This window comes from Giraffa tippelskirchi, chromosome 6 (assembly GCF_054371585.1).
Source record: "Giraffa tippelskirchi isolate mGirTip1 chromosome 6, T2T-mGirTip1v1.2.pri, whole genome shotgun sequence".
Lineage (NCBI taxonomy): Eukaryota > Metazoa > Chordata > Mammalia > Artiodactyla > Giraffidae > Giraffa > Giraffa tippelskirchi.
This window is the reverse complement of record NC_137280.1, coordinates 34469953-34492195: the sequence shown is the minus strand read 5'-3', so window position 1 is coordinate 34492195 and position 22243 is coordinate 34469953. Positions and strand designations below refer to the sequence as shown.

General features: G+C 39.4%; 1 protein-coding gene across 2 annotated transcripts in view; it reads right to left on the bottom strand.

Annotated features, from left to right (window-relative positions):
• Positions 1-22243, bottom strand: part of PAG1 (phosphoprotein membrane anchor with glycosphingolipid microdomains 1) — a 167600-nt gene that overhangs the window by 90079 nt on the left and 55278 nt on the right. The gene's annotated exons all lie outside the window — the stretch shown is intronic.

The window sequence follows — 22243 nt, the reverse complement described above, 5'->3', positions numbered from 1 at the left end:
TAGCATCCCAAATACATTAGTATCACAAATGATAAAATAATATTATTTCTGAAATTAAATACTGCATTTTTATTTTGTAAGCTATTGTTGGTGACCCCCTGAAAAAGAGCAACCTATCCCCTTTATTTACCCAGCTTTTTGTTGTTGCTCAAAGGACCATTCCATTTTATAAATAAATAACATAGATAAATACAGTTTGCTGACTTCTGTGATCCTTTAAAATTAGTTATGACAGCTGATGAAACAAGTCTGTTAACATCTGAAAGGTTTAGCTTGAGAGACAAATCAGTGTAGTATCAAGGACACTCTGCTAAGGCCAAGCAAGCATCAGGGTGCTGGGCAAAATAACAGCAGCTGAAGAGCTGAGGTGTGAGACCTGCCTTTTCTTCCCTTGCCCAATTCTGGGACTCAGAGCCCTGCTCCTGAAAGAGACAGAAGCTCCTGCAAAGGGTTGATGTAAGGCTCAAATGAAATAATGCCTATCTACGAAAGCACCATGTTCTTCATAAACATTAACCACTAGGCAAATTAAAAGCTGACGTTGTTGCTCTGTTTTTCAAGCTATCTGCAATGCTGGTGTTACCTGGTTCACATTTTTGAGGATAAAGCAGGCCACAAAATTTTCACATGATATTTCTGGCAGAAAAGCTCTTTCCTTGCAATCAGTTGGAGGTGCTTATCTCTCTGGACGTCACTGTCTTCTACTAGTTCCTGTTCTTTTTTTTGTTTGCAGGCTGACAGATGTGCATTATGGGGCGCATAGGTGCGTGTGTAAAAGAGGAAGATGGGGCAAGGGAGGGAAGAGAGTTCCCTCAGGTATGTACCCATCCCTGATGGTATTTGTTACTTTATGTACTATCTGTGGATCCCTAAGCATACATTCTTGGTGGCCTTACCCAGTCTTCAGCAGAAGCAATTCTACTGTGCTGATGACACCGATGTCTGCCACTACTCTCCTCTCACGATGCTGTTTCTCTGTTTTTATGCCAAATGGCTTTGCCGATTGTAGTTCAAGGTGCATGAATCCTTCTGTCTCTCAACTAAAACCCTATATCTCTTTTACAGTAAGATACACAACTTCTGTCTTTTTTTGTGTGCTTGTTTTACTAAAAAACAAACAAAAAAACAGCTCCCTCTTTAAAATGTCCTTTTACTTCTGAGTGTTTTGAATTCCTGGCCCCACCGCATCCCTTCCATCTTGCCTCCCATCTTCCGCTTTCCTTAGAGCTTGCTGTTCATCCCATTCAACTGCTGACTGAGTCACCCATGAATTCGACCTCTTTACATTTTTGTTAGAGTTGAGGGAAAAACACTTTAAAAAGGCCTTAAAAGATATAAAAATCTAAAGGTCTTTTTTCTTTGTTACATGTTTGTTATGGTTTTCTACACAAGACATTGCTCAACTGTTTCTTCATGTTTAGTTATACCTTAGAGAACTTTCTGTGTTAGTAAACACTGAGTTATCTCATTTCTTTGAACTACAGAGCATTCAATGGTATTACAGAGACACTATATTTAGACATTTCCAGGCCAATGGATATTTAGGTTATTTCTGGTTTTCCTAAGTTAGAAACAATGTTACAAAAATTACTCTTGCAGATATATCTCAGTGTAAGAGTGGGAGCACCTGGATGGGACTGACTCCCAGAAATGGAATTGATGGTCACAGAGCGTGTACACTTCTTGTTTAATTCTCTCTCTCCTCCTTGACTTGAAACTAAAGATGCATTAATATACAGTCTATTTAACTGTAAAAGAGAGTGTACTCAGCTCTGTTGGGCTTCACCACCAATCATATTCATTTCTCTTAACAACTTCTGGGATTCTTAGATATCCTGGTCTGCTGATGGTGTTTCTTTCAGGTTTTTCAGTGCTACTGTGGATTTGTGATTTTCTTCATTTCTTCTTCTTTTTTTAAAATTTGGTGAGTGAAGGATAAAGCAGCATCCCCCAGACTTGGTCAGCTATGTAAGCGCCGTAAGACCTCTTGCCCAATCTCTTGCCCCTTGTGTATTCCTCCTTCAGAGCTGTCCAAGTCACCCTCTGAGATGCAAAAATGATCACCTGACTCTCTTTCTTAAACTTGGTCAATAACACCCTGATGCTTGGTGGGTATTATGGGTTGGATTTTGTCCCCTAAAAATACATGTTGAAATCCTGGTCCCGAGTATCTCAGAATGTGACCACGTGTGGAAACAGGATCATTACAGACGTCTTTACTTAAGATGAAGCCATGAGGGTGGACCTTAATCCAATAGGACTGTGTGTGTTAGTTGCTCAGTTGTGTCCGACTCTTTGTGACCCTGTGGTCTGTAGCCCACCAGGCGCCTCTGTCCATGGAATTCTCCAGGCAAGAGTACTGGGGTGGGTTGCCATTTCCTTTTCTAGGGGATCTTCCTGACCCAGAGATCGAACCCTAGTCTCCCACTTTGCAGGCAGATTCTTTATCGTCTGAGCCACCAGGTAAGCCAATAGTACTGGTGTCCTTATAAAAAGGGAGAAGCTGGACAGAGAGATAGACATGCATGGAAGAAAGATGAAGGCAAGAAACACATGGAGAATACCAAGCAAAGATGGAGGCAGAAGCTGGAATTATGCTGCCCCAAGTCAAGGAACTTTTGGGGCTACCAGGGGCTGAAAGACACGAGGAATGATCTGACCCCACGGGTTTTAGAGGAAGTATAGCCCTGCAGCGTTGCCCCCGTGGCTCAGGGGTAAAGAATCTTCCCACCAGTGCAGGAGATGCAGGTTTGATCCCTGGGTGGGGAAGATCCCCTGTAAGAGGAAATGGCAACCCACTCCAGTATTCTCACCTGTAAATCCCATGGACAGAAGAGCCTGAGAGGCTACAGTCCATGGGGTCGCAAAAGAGTCAGATATGACTGAGCGACTAAACAACAACAACAACAACCACAACAACATGGGCCTGCAGACACTATGATTTGGAATTCCAGCCTCCAGAACTGTGAGAAAATGAATCTCAGTTGTTCTAAGCCACCCAGTGTGCAGTACCTATGTTATAGCAGCCACAGGAAATTAATTCAGGGAGTAAAGTCCAACCTCTTAGGCAACTCACACAGTACCTTTCCTGCAGTGGCTCAGTGCCCTCAGCAACCCCCTCACTGCCTTTCCTACCAATGCCCCACTTCCTTATCTGCTCACGTTCCAAAGTTCTAGGATGCTTCCCAGAGCCATGCTTTTGAACACCCTGCTTCCTCTACCTAAATTCCCTTCCCCAGTCCACAAGAATTACTAATGTGCCTTAGCTAATCTCCAGGGTCACCTCTGTTATGAGCTGTTTCTGACATTTCCCTTCTCCACCAGAGTCCCCAGATACAACTACCTGTTCTCCTGAGTCCCTTCCTTGCTGGCTCTAGAGTATTCTGACATTATTTTGCACTTGCTTGTTTATTCATATCCATCCTTCTCTTCTATGCTGTTGAGTTCCTTGAAGAAAGAGCCATTCAATGCATTCTAGCAAAAATCCCTGCATATAACATGCTGAAATGGGATTTGGTTCAGTGAACAATGCTATGAAAATATAAAAGTTGTATGCAACTTAATGTTTTCTTAGTTTCTATTTTACATTGGAGTACAGTTGATTTACAACATTTTGTTAGTTTCAGGTGTACAGCAAAGTGAATAAGTTATACATGTACATATAGCTATTATTTTTCAGATTCTTTTCCCATGTAGCTACAGAGTACTGAGTAGAATTCCCTGTGCTATGTAGTTGTTGTTCAGTCACTAAGTCATGTCCAACCCTTTGTGACCCCATGGACTGCAGCATGCCAGGTTTTCCATCCTTCACTATCTCCCAGACTTTGCTCAAACACATGTCCATTGAGTCAGTGATCAGTGATGCCATCCAGCCATCTCATCCTCTGTCGCCCCCTCTCCTCCTGCCCTCAATCTTTCCTAGTATCAGGGTCTTTTCCAATGAGTCAGTTCTTTACATCAGGTGGCCAAAGTATTAGAGCTTCAGTTTCAGCATCAGCCCTTCCAATGAATATTCAGGATTGATTTCACTTAGGATTGACTGGTTTCATCTCTACGCAGTTCAAGGGACTCTCAAGAGTCTTCTCCAGCACCACAATTCAAAAGTACCAATTTTTTGGTGCTCAGTCTTCTTTATGGTCCAAGTTTCACATCTGTCCATGACTACTAGAACCAACATAACTTTGACCATATGGACCTTTGTTGGCAAAGTGATGGCTCTGCTTTTTAATGCATTGTCTAGTTAGTATGTGCTATCCAGTAGGTCCTTGTTAATTATCTATTTTATATACAGTAGTGTGTACCTATTGACTTTATTCTGTTAAATGTCTCTCATGCATAGAGGTGGAGTAAAGTAGGTCTGGGATGATGACAAATGATTGATGCACACAGGTGACACTAGCTGAAAAGTACTTTTCTACACACTGAATTTGTGGCTACCTTCAGCTTGTTATTATTTATGATGAGACTCACTTTTCTAACCAGTCACACTTAGGAACATTACACTATTCCTTCAGATATTATAAAGTAGCAGTTCCAATCATCAAAGATAAGTCCATCACCTGGACCCTGATGTCCTCTGACTGCTTTCTTCATTAGAATGGTTTATTAGAGGCATAAAGTTGACCTGTGGTTGCCTAGGGCTGGGGACAGTACAGGAGATGGGGAAATCGAAGTGGGTGGTGACAGCTAAGGGGTGAGGGACTTCCTTTAGCGTTGTAAGAATGTTCTAAAACTGGATTGTGATGATGGTTGCAAAATTCTGTGAATACACTGAAAACCACTGATTTATTAATAAATTAGATGAATTGCATGCACACTCCACTGTATCCAACTCTGTGACTCTATGGACTGTAGCCTGCCAGGATCCTCTGTTCATAGGATTTTCCAGGCAAGAACACTGGAGTGGGTTAGCACTTCCTTCTTCAGGGACTCTTCCTGACCCAGGGATCGAACCCACATCTCCTGTGTCTCCTGCATTGCAGGCAGATTCCTTACTGCTTGAGCCACTGGGGAAGCCACTGAACTGTACAGTTTAAATGAGTGAATTGCATGATATGAGAATTATAGTTCGATAAAGCTGTGTTTTTTTTAAAGGCAGAGTTCATTTAATCCAATCTAGTCCACAAGAATTTCTGTTGAAACAAGTCAACTCCTTAGAAGCCAACAGCCACAGAGATAAAATAAAATATACCTTCTGCACTAATAAAAAAGAAAACAAACACACACAAAACCACAGCCTGGAATGTATACAGCATCCAACAGAAAACGCCATGGACCCCAGGGCATTTCCTGTCTGGTTCATCCACTCAGACCACCCTACTACCTAGTTGTAGCAGCGTAACCAGATCTCAGAACTTTCCTTTTGTCACGAAGTATCCAATTTTCTCTTCTTTCTATGTCAACTAGAGATACAATTTTCTATGTCACTAGAGATACACTAAGTTGGATAAACATAAGTTAGGAGGGAAGTGAGATAAAATGATAATCGATAGTCAAAAACAAACTCTTAAATAAAACTACCAAGCTTTAGACAGTGGAGGGAGTATCAGTTTTGCAGTAATGACCTCTGTGCTAAGTCAAGACAGTAGCATTTGTCAGGGTGTCAGGCAAAGGAACATGACATCTTTAACACTTGCCAGACCATTCAGTAAGTCTTCTGAAGAGACCAGGCAATGAATGACTAAAGCAGACATTCTGGTTCTTATTCATACACTGTTTTGTATTAATATTTATCACCTGCCATGCAATTGCTTGTCATATCTCCCCAGTGAAATTCCAAACACCCCAAAGACAGGAAAAGAATCCCATGGGTCTTCTCTCCTCTCACCATTCCACATTCAAAGTATTCAGCAAAGAGTTAAAACTGCTTTATGGGGTACAGGATATACCCATCTTAGAGTCTTACAGCACCAAAGACATTTTTTTTTCCTTTTTAATAATGTTGTTTTGGAGCCAACATAATTTAATGTATGGAATATCCACAAAATCTATGTAATAAATAACTTCATAATCGATTGTCACTGTTCCTTGAAGCCCAATTTCTAAGGACTTTATTTTGGAGAAATGTTTACTATGATCCATAAACAACAGGAAAAGTCTTCAAATATCAACAGGCTGCTGGCTCCTGAATGTATTAGAGCATGTCTTTGTAAGCAGGATTCTACTGGGTCCACCCAGACTGACACATACTACAAACTTCAGTTTTAAAAACTATCTTCAGAACTAAATCTTTTTTAAAGGTACCTTTAAAAAAAGTATACTAGAGTGTAGTTGATTTACAATGTTGTGTTAATTTAGGGCTTTCCAGGTGGTGCTAGTGGTAAAGAGCCTGCCTGCCAATGTAGGAGACGCAGGAGACACAGGTTCGATCCCTGGGTTGGAAAGATCCTCTGGAAGAGGGCATGGCAATCCACTCCAGTATTCTTGCCTGGAGAATCCAATGGACAGACGAGCCTAGTGGGCTACTGTCCATAGGGTCACAAAGAGTCGGACACAACTGAGCAACTAAGTAAGCACACACGTTGTGTTAATTTCAGGTGTACAGCAAAGTGATTCAGTCACACATATATTCATCCTTTCTCAGATTCTTTTCCCATATAGATTATTACAGAATATTGAGTAGAGTTCCCTGTGCCATATAATAAGGTTACCTATTTTATTTATAATTGACCCCGATGCTGGGAAAGACTGATGGCAAAAGGAGAAGGGGGCGGCAGAGGATAAGATGGTTAGATGGCATCACCGACTCAATGGACGTGAATTTCAGCAAACTTTGGGAGATAGTGGAGGACAGAGGAGCCTGGAGTGCTGCAGTCCACAGGGGTGCAAAGAGTTGGAAAGGCCTTGGCGACTGAACAACAACCATGTGTTAAAGGTAGCTTTTAATGTAACCACAGACAAGATTTTTATCATGGAAAGAGAGGGAATCATTTCTAGTTGCAATGTATCCTTACATAGGTCATATAACTCCAAAAAATTACAGACTTTGCTATTGAAATCTAATGATTAGTCACTGAGTTCAAGATATACTTAAAAGCCTATAGTTAAATGTAATTAGCGAGGATAAATTACAGAGAGTATCTTACAAACATATGAAAACATTCTCAGAGTTCAATGTGCTAGGAAGCAACAAAGGAAAAAAAAAAACAACCTCTCTCTCAACATACATTCAGAAAGAAATACTCTAGTGTTCCACTTCTGAAAGCTCCTTGGTTAAGGTGGGAGCTCCCAAACTCCTGTGGTAGGGACTCTAAGACCTCTCCGTGACTTGACTGGCCAGCCCAGCTCCTTTCCAGAACAAATTCACCTTCCCCTGTCTTTGCTGCTATTATTCTTGTCTGGACTGTTTCACTCCTTCTCCCCTCATCTCTTAACTCCTGACCATCCTTCCTGGTAAGGTTTTTCTCTTTTCCCTCTGTCCTTACTTTCTGCCCAGTTTATTTGACATCAAATATTCTTACCTGTCCTGTACTGGGGTTAAATCCCTTTTTCCCTGACCAAGCAGGTCAAGCAGATAACACTTCTGGCTCTTTCTACTTCATTTAAGGGTAGGGAGGTGGATCAGTGTGTGATTCTAGGAAGCATAAATTAGGTACCCTGGGCTTTGTTGTTGTTCAGTCACTAAGTCGTGTCCAACTCTTTTATGACTCCATGGACTGTCCCACCCACCAGGCTCCTCTGTCTATGGGATTCTCCTGGCAAGAATACTGGAGTGGGTTGCCGTTCCTTCTTCCTGGAGATCTTCCGAACCCAGGGATTGAATCCATGTCTCTTACATCTCCTGTACTGGCAGGTGGGTTATTTACCAATAATGCCACCTGGGAATTGGCCTCTGACCCTCTCCATGCCATAATCTGATCTTTCTGGCCCACAGGCCTGTCCCAGCTACTGTGACTTGTGCTCACCTCTCAGGTTCTGCATCACTACAATAAATAAACTCCACCCTCCCGTCTTGCCTATACCAGTAATAATGACGACAGTTGAACCTTATCTGCCAATTATTTTATCCTTGCTCTTGATTTTTTTTCCAGAACTTGGGAGGGTCACAGGGGTGACTGTGGTTTTCATCAAAGACTCCAGAATCATTCGTGTATGTAAGTTTATACATATTGATTAGCTGGCTTTCAAAATTGATGTGAGATCATGTCCCATCTCCCTGCCTGAACATAATTTGGGGTCATAAATCTCTGCTACCCAGGGCTTCATCACAATGCCCAATGTACAGCAGAAATAAATTTGGATACATTCAATCATGAATACATCATCTAATTAAAGATATATATACAGAAGATTAAAAACAAAACTCAGGACTACAGTACTTGTGATCCCAGCTCATAGTTATAAGTTTATTAATGTCTTTTTGGTGTCCCTTATCAGCAAGTGCTAGCATAAAGTTAATATAGGCTGGGTGAGTATAAAATTAATATATGTGACATACTGTGGTCCTGCAGAGTCAATTTAATTGCACACTGAGCAGCTAGAAGAGAGAATAAAAGATAAGGCACATCCTGATTGATTTTCTTCATCAAAAGGCAGAAGATCTCATTTCAACAAAACCCTGTCATTAAATTTCCAGCATATCTAACAGTGAATTTTACGGGATATATATCTGAACCTAATTTCCAAAGCAGTTGTGGCAATCTATCATAAGCCAAGTTTTCAGTTATCCACATCTTAAACCTTCATATTATGGGTTCCATTATCCTTTTCTTGCTCTTATATAAGAAGCTTTTCATGTATTTAAAAACCTATTAATGGGCAATGCTGCTGAGAAATAATAGTTCAGATGTCCAAGTATATGCTTTTGAGTTTCCTTCCCCAAAGAAACAACAAAAGTAGATTAAATACATAAAGGATTTACAATTATGTCAAAATAAAGACAGTGCTTCAAAAAAAGTTTAGAGGTCAATTAAAGTTATTAAACCACTAATTTCCCTTCAATTTTAGTTTTAGTGCATTTTTTTTTGTTTTCAAGTCTGTTTATTTACTTGTAGTCAAAGTACAGTCAACAATATTATATTAGTTTCAGATAAACAACAGTGATTCAATATTTTTATAGATTATACTCTATATAAAGTGAAAGTGAAAGTCGCTCAGTCATGTCTGACTCTTTGCTATCCCATATAATGTAGCCTGCCAGGCTCCTCTGTCCATGGAATTCTCCATGCAGAAATACTGGAGTGGGCTACCATTTCCTTCTCCAGGGGATCTTCCTGATGCAGGGATCAAACCGGGGTCTCTCGCATTGCAGGTGGATTCTTTACTGTCTGAGCCACCAGGGAAAATACTGGCTATATTCACTATGTTGTACATTACATCCTTGTATCTTATTTATTTTATACCTAGGAGTTTAAATGCAATCTTTTTTTTTTTTTACTTAAGTATGCATTTATTGAATGCTAACAGGACACAAGTACTAACTAGTAAATGGTACTAAAAAGCAGTACCTAGCAACACAATAATAATTCTCAAAATGATTGCCTATATAAAGCACTTTACAGTTTTCAAAGATGTCACATACTTTTCCTAGACAATCACAGTCTCCTGTTAGAACAACAGAGCAAACATTGTCACGCCCACTTTACCAATGGGGAAACTGAAGCTCAGAGAGGTCTTGAGCACTGGCAGGGCTGGTACTACAGTCCAGACTGCTGATGCTTAGTAGTTAATCAGTTGTTTGGAGATTCAATAAATAGTCATTCAGCACCGACTAAGCAGCAAATCCTGTATTGCAGCTGGGGACAGAGGTGGTGCCTCCCCTCCCAGTCTCTCCCGGGTCATCCTATTTGACAAAGGACCACTCATCACCATTCATCAAATCAACATGCACATTATACAGTCAACAAAAGATTTTTATTTTATACATGAACAAAAACAAAAATAAATTTGTTAATATTTCTCCTATAAAAACAAAACTTTGGAAGGCTTCCTTAAAGTTAATACAGCTTAATCATTTACTTTAGAAATTAAGAATATACTTCATTGTTACTCCTCAAGGCTCCAATTAGATAGTGTTTCCATGAAAACTGAGACTCCAAATTAAAAATAGCCTTTGGCATTTTTCAATGAAGCATTTAATCTTCTATCAAATGAATGAGAATTTAATCCCATAAATTAGTCTACCTCATTCATATACCAAAATGTCAGAATTTATCTAAGGAGACAATCTTAGACGCAAATATTCTCAGGAACAGTGCTGAGAATACTGCTGGAGAAGACCATTCTTAAAATTCGGTTTTGGGGTTCACATATTTCAAATCACAGGGGTCTACATTCCCGGTACCACTGCGCAGTCCTCAAGCCATGATTTTAATATGAGGTTGCCCCTGACTTAAGTGCAGTTGTCATAAAACGTCATAAAACATGAAAGAGCCAATCATATTGAGTCCTGAAATGAAAAGGCATGGCACCCACATGGCTTTTTCTCTACTTTTGCCCATGAATTAGTTCATCAGTAGTAAAGGCATTTACATTTAAGGCAGGTTTCCTTTCAGGTAGGAAGACAGATCGACAGACAAGGCAGACAGACATGACTCAGAGAAATCAGCAGTCCTGATGTAAAGAAACCCAATGAGGCACTGAAAGAAGAAATGTATTACTAGGTGGCAGATTCAATCAGTCAGGGAGTTGATTTCACAACTGCGGCCTCACACTCTTGCTGATAAGCGAGTGGAACACAGTAGAACATGTGCTCATTACAAATGAAACCAAAACCCACCACTTCACGCCTCCAAGAGTCATCAGTCTTTTGGAATTGAGCAAGTAGAGAAGAGTGCAAAAGTGCGTTTCAGTTTTCTGTCTCCTTCCTCCACCCTTTCCGTCTCTAAAGGATTGTGACTTGATATTTATCTCATATTTTTCTTTTTTTGAGCTAAGTCTATATATATATATAATTTTAAAAGTCTTAATCAATGTAGCATTATTTCTTATGTACATATATTTCTGTGTCAATCTGTCGGCTACCTTAGGGTAGATAACTGTGATGTCAACTGTATCACACGCCCAAGTCCAGTATCATCCACAGTGTCTGCAGGCACCACTCTCGTGTAAAACTAGCCTTACCTTATTAGAGTCCTGTTAGATGTGACAAGAGGAAATAGAAAAATGAGATACAGGCTCTAATTTATATAAATCACTTGTCAGATGCCTTTTAAAAAAGACTTAAGCTTTTTTAAACCCTCAGGTCCCAAACTGCCACATAAATTTCTATAGAATGATAAACTCACTGACGCATTTCTTTATTGGTATGGGATTAACTAAGAATCTAAATCCCTGTTCAAACTTCCTACCTTCTCTGATTTATTGAACATACCTAAGATTTTCGTGCCCTAGGAAGAAAACAGAGATAGCTAAAGAGGTCTAATTTACAAAAAAAACTATATTCCAAAAGTTCATCTTAGCCTGCCATTAGGAATATCGAATACACTGTTCCATTAGAATGAGTAAATGAAAGTTATTACATTATTAAGACAAATAGGTAATAGCAATTTTTATCATGTTAAACAACTCTGTGTAAAGCAATCAATGAACATTAAAACCCTATTTATTGTATTCTGAAGTTTCCTTGATCTTTGAGTTTATAGAAACATTTACCAAGTTGCCAGCAAAGAAATACTGTTATGTATCAATTTCTGTTAGTAGGTCAAATATGTACTTCCACATTTCAAAATAGTCTGAATATGTCATTTAAAAATTACATAATATTGTATACTTTTTACATCCTGAGTTACTTCCTCATTGTTAAAGAAACTAGTTCTTTTAAAAAACATGCCATTATGAATGGCTGCACAGTGACTTCTGCACATTTTTCTCCATGAAATGAAGTTATGATCTCATATGATAGAAACATAGCATCAGAGAAGAGCCATCTATTTATCGAGATTAAACTTCTTTCACTCCTGTAACTGGAGCACCGGTGAGTGACAAGGACAACATCAGAAAACCGATTGGAGATGTTGAATAATTAATGAGCATAATGCCTCAAATACACTGCTGATTATTATTATTGTAACATCATCAAGCACTTCACCACAGTTTCCTAAGCAGCTACCACCTGCCAGGTGCTTTGTAAGCATCATTCCCATCTTTTATAATGTAGGGATTATTATTGCCAGTTTAAACATGGAGAGGAGTTAGGGGACTCATCTAAGGCTACGAAATCTCCATAACAGCTGTGCTTCTAACAGAAGTCTCTCTTTGTTCTGCCCCAAACTGCCTGTTCTTAGAAAAAGGTCATTGAAAGGGACTATCAACCTGCGAATACCCATTCACTAAAGAGTGGAAAGTGATTTTTATGTGAGACTTTGTAGTAAGACTTTATGTGTCAGCTTTGAGCTTAGGTGGGAGGTCTGCTGGGAGGACCAGTCACCAGCAGATGGACTAGTGATGTGGGAACAGTGGCAGCAGCAGCCACCTCCACAGAAGAGGCGACGTGACCAACAGGGCACTGGGACCATACTTCAGCTTGATGTCCTTAACCACTTACTTTTTTCTCTAAGTATTTCAGCTATTTTGAAGTCTGATGGTAGATGGCATTTCTCTCCAGATCATAATGTAAAAATCATCCTTAATTTGACAGTAATTGAGCTACATCGTTTCTTTACATGTCTGATCAAAATACAGCTTTGAAAGTCTACAGACAATTGAAATTTTAGGGAGTATTTAGAGAAGCCTATTAATGTATTACATAATCATCAACCAAAGGAAAATATTAATCTTTAAGATCCCTGTTGAGCATGGGGAACTATTATTCTTGGGATTATTTTGTGTAAACAAGTCCAAATCCTTATGTTACACAAAAGCTAATGTCTTTGCTCAGAAGATCTGAATTAATTTACAACCTCTGCTTTTGCCTTAAATGCTATAAACATCTCTGTTGTTCTTGAAAACAAAGGCTGTTCCTGCATAAATTTTCAAACAGAGAAACTGAAATTAAAGTACTATGAAACTATTTACTGGATAAAACAAATGCCAAGATCAAAAATGTTAAGACACTGAGTGGATATTTATTATCCCCATTAATCCTTTTGTATTTCAAAGTTTATTTATTTTTACTCGGCTCTTCTATGCTCTTTCATCAGTTATTATAGCACAGTAATTTTAAATTCATAAAAGATGATGCAGAGTTAATAATATCATGAGCTTTACAATAATATTCAAGTAATACTAAAAAGGATGGAAATCCATTTGTTATCTGAATATGCTCTTTGGATGAACCAGTAAAAAGGATAATCTAATGCTGGAGTTTTGACTCCTCATGATCTGGCCAATGAGGCTTGGCATACAGAACAGAGATTTAATTTTAAAATGCCAGTGATGAACAGTTTTAAAATAACAATTTAATAAGTCAAATAGTCATGCTCTCTTCAGTGTATTTTAATAATAAATGCACGAATTTTACAATATTCTGACTTTCTAGCACTGCTAAATTCTTGTGAGGCAGTATCTGAAGTTAAGACATGGACCAATGTCTCCATGGCTTATTTGATGAAGACATCCTAATAGTTATTTCTCAGTGAATGTAATTTATGATGATTTTTAGGGGACGGTTAACAGGAATTTCTGTTTGAATGCAGCTGGGACCTGAGAATACCAAAATGAGAAAGTACTAAAAGCCTAGATTATTGTCTTTATGGTGTTCATTTTTGTTTTTAATTTGTAACTTTATATTTGGAGTACATGCTGTATTAGTTTCAGGTGTACAGCAAAGTGATTCAGTTTTACATGTACAAATACATGTACCTATTCTTATTCAAATTATTTTCCCATATAGGTTGTTATATAATATTGAGCAGAGTTCTCTGTGCTATACAGTAGATCCTTATTGGTTACCCATTTTATGTATTTATTTATTTTTGGTTACTCATTTTAAATATAGCATTGTGTGCATGTCAATCTCAAACTCCTAACTACCCCCTCCCTGTAACCTTTTCCCACTGGTAAATTCTCTAGTTTCTAAGTCTGTTTCTGTTTTAAAAGTAAGCTCATCTGTAACTTTTTTTTGTTTTTCGTAACACTTTTTGACAGATTAGGCATGAGAAATATAAAGAAGGGAAGCCCCTTGGGCATATGATGGTGCCCTTAGCTGATTTAGGAAACGAGGAGGAACTGATAAGAGAGAGAAATCAACACAGAAAGAATTTAGTTTGGTAAAGGTTTGGGCTGGGAAAGATTGAGGGCAGGAGGAGAAGGGGACGACAGAGGATGAGATGGCTGGATGGCATCGCCGACTCGATGGACATGGGTTTGGGCGGACTCCGGGAGTTGGTGATGGACAGGGGGGCCTGGCGTGCTGCGGTTCATGGGGTCGCAAAGAGTCGGACACAACTGAGCGACTGAACTGAACTGAAAGGTTGATTTTGGGCCATAGGGTCGCAAAGAGTCAGACACAACTGAGGAAATGAACTGACTGATTTTGGGGCTTCCCAGGTGGCACTAGTGGTAAAGAATCCACCTGCCAATGCAGAAGATGTAAGGGAGACTCAGGTTTGATTAATGGGTTGGGAAGATCGTCTGGAGTAGGAAATGATAACCCACTCCAATATTCTTGCCTGGAAAATTCCATGGACAAAGGAGCCTGGCGGACCACAGTCCATTGGGTTGCAGAGTTGGACACAACTGAGCGAATGACTGAAAGGTTGATTTTAAGGTGGATACGGGGCATGGAGGTAGGGAAACATGGTGGGTGGTTAAACTTAGGAATTAACATCTTAGGAGAAAGGTTGAAAGTAGTGAGCAAGATCAGGATATGTAAACATTTTTTGCAACAGGCCAGAGAATAAATATTTCAGGCTTTGAGGGCCTCATGAGCTATCCCAACTATTCACTTGTGACTGCAGCAGAAAAGCAACCATAAGCAATAGCTAAAGAATGAGTGTGCCTATGTTCCAATAAAACTTTATTTATAAAATCAGATGCCAGATGTATTTGGCTGCAGGACACAGTTCACCAGGCCCTGAGTTTGATGACGAATAAAGTCCTAGGAAGGGATAAGCTCACTCAGGAAGAACATAAGTAAGGTAAAGTAGTATGACATGAAATCTGAAAACACGGAACTCTTCATTTCTGCTGAGTCCAGTAAGGACACAGACAAGGCTTGTAGTCAAATGAAAGTGAAAGTGTTATTCGATCAGTTGAGTTTGACTCTTTGTGACCCCACGGATTGTAGTCTGCCAGGCTCCTCTGTCCATAAGATTTCCCAGGTAAGAATACTAGATTGGGTTGTCATTTCCTACTCCAGGAGATCTTCCCGACCCAGGAATCGAACTCAGGAATTCCACACTGTGGGCAATTCTTTACCATCTGAGCCACAAGAGGAGCCCAGAGCTGCTCCAGTTCATACTAACTGTATGTGAAATTTGGCAAGTTATTAAACCTTTGAGTTCAGTCCTCTTGACGGCAAAAGGAGGATGACGATAATGATAATAATAGCTAATACCAGGCATGGTGCTAAAGAATACCTTAATATTTATAAACAATCCTCAGAATTAAGTACTGGGTTGGCCAAAAAGCATGTTTGGGTGTTTCTGTAAGATGTTCTCTCTCCCTTTAATGTGGGCACTGAAATACAGGAAGACTAAACAACACACCTACGTGACTCAGCGTGTAAGTAGTGGAAGAGGTCTTGTTCCAGCCCAGGCAGCTGGCCCCAGACTCCCACCCTTAATCTTACACAAATCACAAAAAGTCATGATGAGGATCAGATAAAAGTGAAGCCTTTCATCGTTGTGCTTAAGGTGTAGAAAGAACCTAGTAGGTGGTGGTCATTATTATTATAATCCAGAGTGAGGTAAACAGACTAAGGACACAAAGATAACTTAGATAAGGTCAGTCTTGTCCAAGACTCTTACTTTCACTAAATTTCTAACACCAACTTTAAAAAGGCCCTCAAATCAACTCCATTGCTAATTTTCAGGCTGCCTGTCCCTTTAGGAAAAGATGTTGGGAAAGAAAATCATATTATCCTTTATTACCACTTGCCTGGCATCTTTTCAGTTTTTACCAAATGTTCCTAGTCAAGTTTGGTTTATTCTTAGTGTTCATACACAGAAAGTTCCAGAAGGATAGTTTCTTCTCCTTGTGTTCCAACCTGCTGTAAGGGTCTTCAGGTCCCTATTTTGGGTCCAAGGTAGATTATGTTTTAACAACCATTTAATTTTGGCAGGAACTAATGAGACCCCACAAAGACACTTTTGACCAACCAACTCCTATTTATACACTAAGGTCCAGCTCAAATTCTCCCTCCTCTGCAGAATTCCCTGTTCCCTTACACTCCATTTCTCTTGGCAAGTTTCTGACATCTCTCTTAGGACAGTAACCACGGTTAACAGTTTATTTGGTACCTTCTGCTGGAAGAGAAATTCCTTGACTGATGGTACTAGTTATTTTTACTTCTTTTCTTGATATGTGGAATAAAGGCTAGCATAGGAATTTACATATATAAAAGTAAGGAGTACAAGAAAAGCCATTAACCCCCAAAGAAAAAGGAAGGTAAGTCATAAGTAAAAATAATGAACTTTCCATATTCTAATTTAACAGTGATACTACCTTTCCAAACATTTTTTAAAAGTTTAAGCATCACAGGAAGCACACCCAATTATTATTTAAATTTATGTAACTATCAATTGTTGCTGAAATGGAATTAAGATCAGTTTTTAACTTTTCCAGGGGCTTGCCTGATAGCTCAGTTGGTCAAGAATCCGCCTGCAATGCAGGAGATCCCGGTTTGATTCCTGGGTCAGAAAGATCTTCTAGAGAAGGCATAGGCTACCCACTCCAGTATTCTTGGGCTTTCCTTGTGGCTCAGCTGATAAAGAATCCGCCTGCAATGCGGGAGACTTGGGTTCGATCCCTGGGTTGGGAGGATCCCCTAGAGAAGGGAAAGGCTACCCACTCCAGTATTCTGGCCTGGAGAATTCCATGGACTGTATAGCCCATGGGGGTCACAGAGAGTCAGACACAACTAAGCCACTTTCACTTTCACTTTTCCAAAAGACCCTTGAGATGAATTACCCCTACCCATGAAGTGGATGAAGGTTTTACATACTAAAGAGAAACCAAGGAAGGTAGAGCAAGAAAAAATGTAATGATGCTATATAAGGGCAAACAGCAATTGTAACATTTAGAAATGCATCTGCTTATTTCTATAATAAAGTTAAATATGGATATATAAGATATTATTTAATAACTGTCAACACCTTAAATATATACTTTATTGCAAAACAAAGAAATAAATATTGTTTCTGTTTAAGTACAACCCAGCAAAAAATTCAAATATGTCTTGGGTGATACGTTTAATGCTAGGGATTAAAGAACTAGTATTTATAGGAAAAAAAATTAAGCTTGGCCCCTACTTGGAAGGTATGAGTCAGGTTTGTTTTGTTTTAACCTGGGCCCATGAGGATAGATCCCAAAGGGTCCTGGACCAACTTTGGAGGTTCTGTACACAACTTGCAATTATGTGCAAAGCTCTCTGTGCCTGTGTCCTTCTTCAAGAGAACTCGTCTAGAACTGTCATGAAATTCCTGAATAAGTCTATTACCTCCCTTGTCAGGATCTGCAGACAAGACTCCCTGAAGCACATTTATCTTACTTAAAAAGTCCTTTTTTGTTAACTTCTTACTTTTGAAAAGAACAGAAGACTAGATTATTGGTGAAATTAAGTGAGTAAACGTGTGTTTCTGCCCCAGCTCACTGACATTAGATCTAAACTCAAAATCTGTCCATTAGTGAGAAGCCAAGTTTTTCTCCATTAACCCATGGAAACTTAACCTTAACTTAAAAATTTTAAATAGTTCAGTGTTTTCAGGGATCTGAGGTGTCTGTTTATAAAGCTTGCAGACAAAAGTCAATACATACTCCAAGAGCTGAGCAGTTCTGAAATGCTTGAGTATTAATTGGCATGCTTTATTTTCTAATTAATCTGTGGAGTTAACTCTATTTAATGGGCTTCACAGGTGGCACTAGTGGTAAACAATCTGCCTGCCAATGCAGGAGACATGGGTTCAATCCCTGGATTGGGAAGATCCCCTGGAGGAGGACATGGCATGGCAACCCACTTCAATATTCTCGCCTGGAGAATCCCATGGACAGAGGAGTCTGGTGGGCTATAGTAAATAGGATTGTAAAGAGTCAGACAAAACTGAACAACTTAGCATGCACACACTATCCCATCCACAGGCTATAATCCATCTCTTATAAACGAAAGATGTTTCAGTATCTCTTGGGAGAGAAACCTATTCTCTCCAGAACAAAATAAATTTCTCTCAAGGATTAGATTTGAGAGATTCTATAGCATTTACAAAAGGCTTTTTGCAATATCCTCCTGCTAATGTAATTTTCTGCCTTTTTCCTTGTTGATAGCTGGGACCAATTTGGAATACCTTTTCCATATTATTGAAAATCAGTGGGCAGTAATGTCATTAATGCTTTCAGGCCACTAATGTACAAGAGGTTATTACTTCAAAGTACAAAAGATGATTGAAAATAAGTTGACCTTCCTAAAGTAACAATTAAGTAGCCAAGGCCTGAAATTCAAAAGCTGTTTTCTGTTTTCCTGAAACTGTCCAATAAGCTTATCCTTACTAACCACAGAACCAACATTTCTTTGCTTAACTTGACATAAGGGACCATAACATTATATTCAGGCTCTACAGTAGCTTCGCTGCTCCCTGAAAGAAGAGTATGATTCATACCCATTTCAATTTCTATCTGTTTTGCATAAATGAAGCAGGCTTGTAGAAAAGACTGATCCATTATCATGTAAAATACAGCCATTAGGAGAAAATGTAGTAACCACATTCTGAGATATAACAAGATCAGACTCTCAGGCTTCTGGACTGAGCTGGGGAATGAGATGTGGAGTGTTTCTAAAAAAAGAAAGTCTTCCTTCTGAAAGAGGTATTCACAGTGGTAAATTAAAGGAATTTTACATTTGCTTAAAAAATGGAAGCCACAACAGGCCATTCCTTAAGTCTACCATCAAAGCAGAACATTCTATCCAACTGACCCTTAGCGTTAATACTGGTGTAGAGGTAAGTCATAAAACTTGTATCTGTTTTATCTGTTTTGTTTCTCTTTCAGAATCTTCTTTTTTTCCCCACATTCACCGATTTACCAAAGGCTATGTCAAAGGATGGGTTTCCCAGTGGCTCCACAGTAAAGACTCCTTCTGCAATGCTGGAGCCGCGGGTTTGATCCCTGGGTCGGGAAGATCCCCTGGAGGAATGCATGGCAACCCACTCCAGTATTCTTGCCTGGAGAATCCCATGGGCAGCATAGCCTGGCAGGCTACAGACCATGGGGTTGCAAAGAGTTGGACACGACTGAAGAGACTTAGCGCACACACACACACGTTAAAGGATACATATAAATAGCCAGACAAAAAGGTAGATAAGGTGAGATCTGGGAGAGGTCCACATGCAGGAATTTCTTTTTTTTTTTTTTTTTATAAATTTATTTATTTTAGTTGGGGGCTAATTACTTTACAATATTGTAATAGTTTTTGCCATACATTGACAAGAATCAGCCATGGGTTTACATGTGTTCCCCTTCCCGAACCCCCCACCCACCTCCCTCCCCCTCTCATCCTTCTGGATCATCCCATTGCCCCGGCCCTGAGCCCTTGTCACATGCATCGAACATGGAATGGTGCTCTGTTTCACATATGACAATACACATGTCTCAATGCCATTCTCCCAGAACGTCCCACCCTCACCTTCTCCCTCAGAGTCCATAAAATTGTTCCATGCATCTGTGTCTCTTATTCTGTCTCGCATATAGGGTTATCGTTACCATCTTTCAGATTCCATATATATGCATTAGTATACTGTATTGTTGTTTTTCTTTCTGGCTTACTTCACTCTGTATAATGGGCTCCAGTTTCATCCATCTCAGTAGAACCGGTTCAAATGTATTTTTTTTTAATGGCTGAGTAATATTCCATTGTGTATATGTACCACAGCTCATGCAGGAATTTCTGTGCTCAATCTTAAAGCTCTCCTTACCCTCTATGACTGGTATTTTTTTATCAACTGAAGTATAGCTGTTTTATAGCATTGTGTTAGTTTTACATGTACAGCAAAGTGATTCAATTATACATACATACACACATACATATATGTATATATATGTATACTTTTTCAGATTCTTTTCCATTATAGATTATTACAAGATATTGAATATCATTCCCTGTGCTTTATAGTCTTTGTTGTTTATCTATCTTATATGTAACTATCTGTGGTTGGAGAATTTAACAGGAACCACTTGACTCAAGTGCCTATCATGGTAACAGTCGATGTGCTATCATTGTCCCTGCCTATCAGATGCTACCACCAGGAAGGAACTGTTGGGTAATGACAGAAATGTAAAGTGTTAAGTGCCACAGACTCCACAGCAAGGGGGCAGAGACAGGAAGGCCTGATTCCTGCAGTGATAAAGAAATAGCCTCAGGGATGGAAAGAGGAGAGGATCCATAGAAGAAAACAAGCAAATGGGAAGAACCTTTGAGTGCTTATACAGTGCCGGGCACTGCTCTAGGCACTGAGGATATAAGGCGAACAAAACAGACGATGTCTCAGCTGACCGCCCCATAGGTGAAGACTCACGATAGACCAATTAACACAGGTAGGGAAAGTAAAATTTTTTTTTTTAATTTTTTTCAAGGTTTTCATTTTTTTCTTTTTTAAAAATTAATTTGTTTATTTTAATTGGAGGCTAATTACTTTTAAAAGGTAAAGGAGGGAGGAGGGACAGAGTGTTATGAGGGATTCCTGAGCCTTGGCTGCCTCAGGAAGCCCTTTTTTTTTTTTTTTTTAAATAAATTTATTTATTTTAGTTGGGGGCTAATTACTCTACAATATTGCAATAGTTTTTGCCATACATTGACATGAATCAGCCATGGGTTCACCCTTTTTGAGGAAGGAACATTTAAGTTGAGATCTGAATACAAGAAGGAACATCCTCTCTATTCCTGCAACCTATATAAACTGTCTTTGATGCGAAGAGAGTGTCAAATGGCTAACTGAAGAGCTGTGACCCTGTCTTGTAATTCAGGGGTTTTTACCACTTTTCTGTGTATGTTCGAGGCACATTTTCAAATATCATAATATGTATTAGATTATATGAAGGGATTCTAAAACAAAGCAATTTGAAGTCAGTCAACAGGAATTCAATCCTGTCACTCACAGCAGTTCCACTAACAGTGCCTCAGGTGTCTATGAAAACACCCCTCATCCCCATGGTCATCCTGAGGATGCAATTCTGAGCTGGTATTTGCAGCCCACACCACACTCTTATACACCCAGGAGGCAAACTCGTCTCCAGTGAAAGGAGATCCTTCTATAGCAGACACTCAAGAATTCACTCAACTAAAAATTAAACTTCCCTTATCCTCTGCGAACATACCTGTTTAGTTTCATAACTGCCTAACAATACCTGTAATTATATATACACATTTTATAAACTATACATACTCGAGTGTGGAAAAATAAATTTTATTAAAATTTTTTGAAAACTCTTTATTGAATTTGTTACAATATTGCTTCTGTTTTATGCTTTGGTTTTATGGTCATGAGGCATGTAGGATCTTAGCTCCCCCTCCAACTAGGGATCAAACCCATACCCTTTACACTGGAAGGCAAAGTCTTAATCACTGGACCACCAAGGAAATCCCTGGAAAAATAAATTTTAGATACTAACATTGGACAGCACGCCTTTGCTCTTTGGGTCATTTGCTGGACGATGGCGGATGATCATGGTCATGAAATGGCAAAGCCTGGCTTGCCACTCTTGAGGGTCTACATTTTCTGGCTGTCTCATAGGAAATATTCATTTTCACAAAATCCTCCATTTTTTTTTCCCCTACATGATGTTACAGGAAAAGTTTTATTTATTTTATTCCCCCTCCTACCCTGTTCTGTGATTCTTCATAGTTAAAACCATCAGAAAATGGCCAGCAGAACAGCTTGCCTGAAGCCTGCAGGGAATGAGTGAGGCACAGGTAGAGAAGGAGGGACCCTAGCACTACCCAGTGACACAGAAAAATCACAAGAAACTGTGGCTGATCTCAGAAGCCCACCATTCAAAATCACCATGTGTCAACTACTTGGATGCAGGGCCATCTTGCAATGATGTCACTCCATTAATGAGTGGGGTTGATTTGGTGAGACGTGTTTTAGTCGCTCAGTAGTGTCTGACTCTTTTCGACCCTATGAACTGTAGCCCACCAGGCTCCTCAGTCAATGGA